The sequence below is a fragment of the Pundamilia nyererei genome, unplaced genomic scaffold, assembly GCF_000239375.1.
Source record: "Pundamilia nyererei isolate P.nyererei 1_Seehausen unplaced genomic scaffold, PunNye1.0 scaffold00019, whole genome shotgun sequence".
NCBI lineage: Eukaryota > Metazoa > Chordata > Actinopteri > Cichliformes > Cichlidae > Pundamilia > Pundamilia nyererei.
The window spans coordinates 1,910,901-1,914,383 of NW_005187420.1; the positions used below are offsets into that span (position 1 = coordinate 1,910,901).

Sequence of the window (3,483 nt, forward strand, 5' to 3'; positions counted from 1 at the left end):
TGTGTGTGTGTGTGTGTGTGTGTGTGTGTGTGTGTTTATAAGTAGTTTTAAACCTTGTGATCCACAAAACAACATAACAGTAAAAGTGTGGGAGCAGCGGCTTCGCTCATGCGCGATTCATTTGCAGTTTGGACGCATAGGTGAACATCTTCTGCCCTGATAGCAGCGGGGGAGGACTATCCTCCGCCTGTGAGCGCTTTGGCACGGGCGAGGTGCCCACGGCAGCACCGCTGCTTGTTGAGAGTAAGAGCGATACGCGCTTTCACGTCAAAAACTCGTCATAAATAAGTCTCCAATAATACCAGAAAAAGGCACCAGATTTGTCGCTAGACGCTTTTTAGAAAAAAAAAAGTTGCTAAGGGGTCTGAAAATTCGATAAAATTTGGCGACAAAGTTGGCAACACTGGATGCAAGTGAAGGATAACATGTTTAGGCTCAAAAACCAAAGTAAACCCATCAGAGAGAGAGAGCGAAAGGTTTAGGAATGGACAGATTTTACTGGACTATTGTTGGTCTCAGTCTTTTAACTTCAAATATTTACTGTTGTTAATTTTCACCTGGTCTTTAAGTCAGACGTCATTAGCCGTGTCTGGGCCCAATCTTTGCCACAGAGTTGAAAAACTGTCTAAATTTTTTCATCTGTAACAAAATGATCAGCGTTGCTGCATTACCAGGTGTAAGAATTAAGTTTAACATCCAGGCATCCACGAAAACACAATTTATTAAATGTAACAGAGTTAGAAGTTAGCAGGAAGTTAGCTCGCTAGTTTCCACCTAAATATAATATAGCATGATCTGACTGAGAGATTTCTGAAACAAATTAAGACTTACAGCTCTGCTATCACTTCCAACATAAATGAAGACAGAAAGCTAAACAGCAGTGACGTTTGTAGGGTTACTGAAGTTGGGCTAGCTGGTATATAATGATGTGCTACATGATCGCTAGCAACACAGCTATGTTAGCATAGCATAAACACAGTGAAGCTGGAGGATGAACGCTAACTTTTTTCCACTCGATAAAAGTTAACGTGAAGGTTCCCTATGGTTAGGGACAAATGCAATCGCATAGCAGGATGCTGTAAACGGACCAAACTTCAGTCAGGAGAACAACTGAGATAATCCATCCACAATACGAGGTTAGTTTTAAAAACTGAGCTTTAAAATAAACAGTGGTAATAAAAACTGAGAGAGGCCGACAGTGATCACTGACTGTTTTTAGGAGCTTGTAGATTAAATAGAACAAGATGCAAAGCAATAAAACATGTTAAAAACACAACATCCTTATTAAACGCAGAGTAGTTTGGGCCCGGAAGCAGGATTCATCACGTCATCACTTAAAGACCGGATTACGATCTTTTCAAATTTGGATTAGTTTGATTGTTCTTACCTCTCAGCCATAAAAGGGTGATGGGGTATTGTCGTCACCCTGCTGGGCAGACACCTAACCATAATTATATCTGCTGAAAATCTAGACCTTGTATTCCAGTGAAGTTTTCCGAAACTCTTCTGAATGCAATAAGTAGAGAACGAGGTGTGTCTGTCGATCAGTGCGCATCATTAGCAGCCTGTTTATCTGCAGTGCATTCTCACAGTTAATGTCTGCGCCGACTGTTTTAACGGTACGTGGATCTGAACGCCCCCCAGGCCACTTCGGATGATCTGAAATTCCACACTCGATGAAAGTGAACACTTCAACCCAACAAGAACAGAGTTCAGCGATCCAAGGTGCATGCTGATGTGTTGGAAAACTCGCCAGAATGCGCACAGAATTAAAAGTACTGAATGAAGCAAGAAAAAAAATCTATTTTTAATTCTTACGTCTCCACAGCAAACGTTCGCTGTAGCTTCTCTGTCTGTTTGTACCCCGTGCTCCAAAATGTCCCAGTGTGAGGGTCTATTCATAGCCGCATCTTTATCAGAGCGCAGCTGAGATACAACTGCACCTCTATGACACCACTGGCACAATTTTTTTTTACAACAGGAGGTGGAGGATTAAAGAAAGGACACATTTTGATCAATAACAAGAGCAGTGGAGAGTGCAAAAGATACAAAGACTCGCTGAGCACAGTTACCTTGAGAAAGTGAACAATACAGAAAACTAAGCTAAGACATTGGACAGATACTGGCCTTGGATTAAGTGTTTTATTAACTTTCCACGCAGGGCTTTACTGCCCTGTGAGCTAAATGAATTACATTCAATAAGTAATAAGAATAACTTTGGGGGCCAATTTACTTAGTTTTTTATGCATGAATATAGTCAGTGTGGGAAGATTTGTATTACTACAACTGAGGGGCAGTTTGGCTTCCCAAACAGTGCCTGGAAATTCAGCGCCTGCAAGGAATCCATTATTAATGTTCAACCCTATCATTTTCCGGTACATGTAGTCATTTAACTCCAGGAACCAGAGGAAAAAACAAAAAGAACTCATTGCACCTGTGAATGTGTAGAGACGTTGTCTGCTGCATATTGGTACTGACCTTAAAATCCTGTTTAAAATATAGCACAACAAAAAAAGCAGCGAGAAGAAGAGTAGTGATAGATCAAGCCCACAGAGACAGATGGCTCCAGTAAGCAGAATTATAGTTTGATGAGGTAAAATCCATACTATATTATTGACCTGTGTTGACGTTCTCATAGACACTGATCTCATTGCAGGGCAGCTCGGATATTGATTGTCTGACTGGAAATCCCATTACGCACTCGCTCATTCAGTGCCATTTGAACTGCTGAAGGTACGATGGATATCCCTGCTCATCACAGAGAGTAGCGGCATGCCACCTCGCTGCACGCAGTCTTATAAAGAAAGTCGAGTTTTAAGGGTCTCTATGCCCGACATTTACTTGTTAGCAGCGCTTGTAACACTCATCGTGAAGCGAGCGATGGGCTGGAAGTGAAGTGGTTTAGGCGAGGTTTTAAGGAGCGTGCGCAAATAGCCCAGGGCGTCTGTTGAAGATCCAGAAATAGCTGAAGGGTTTGACCTAACGTAGCGCTTGTTGTTAAAGTCCAATGGAATCAATAGACACAAACTTTAAAGAAGGGGTGGAGCGGCTGAGTGGAGGAAGAGAACCGTTAGAGGAGTTTGGACGGAGGGAGGGCGAGTTGAAGGCAGGAGTAAGAGTTAAGCAGAGAGAGTGAGAAAGGAGTGATGGTCAAAGACAGCACAGGACCTTGGAGGCAGTGTAAACAAATAAACACATAATCTTTCTTTTCAGGCTCGCTCTTTACTTTCTCCAGCACACACACACACACACACACACACACACACTCTGTCAGAAATACCGATCAAATTCTCCATTTCTTTGTTTGCCCTCTGGAGAAGACTTTGAACAGAGCAGATTCTTCTTGTACACCCTGACCTCCAGCTTCCTTGCTCACCTCCCCGTGGAGCTCACTCCAGCCACCTCTTCACACACACACACACACACACACACACACACACACACACACACACACACACACACACACACACACTTGCTTCTCAG

The 3,483-nt window shown here is 42.8% G+C and overlaps 1 protein-coding gene and 1 long non-coding RNA gene across 3 annotated transcripts in view; one reads left to right on the forward strand and one right to left on the reverse strand.

Annotated features, from left to right (window-relative positions):
• The window catches only part of LOC102201297 (uncharacterized), a 4,808-nt gene extending 2,922 nt beyond the window's left edge, over nucleotides 1-1,886 (reverse strand). For both annotated transcript variants that reach the window (XR_001290298.1, XR_001290297.1), the window contains exon 1: nucleotides 1,819-1,886. This is a non-coding gene — a long non-coding RNA (uncharacterized LOC102201297). The remainder of the gene's footprint in view (nucleotides 1-1,818) is intronic.
• The window catches only part of LOC102206054 (neural-cadherin-like), a 366,907-nt gene that overhangs the window by 354,262 nt on the left and 9,162 nt on the right, over nucleotides 1-3,483 (forward strand). The gene's annotated exons all lie outside the window — the stretch shown is intronic.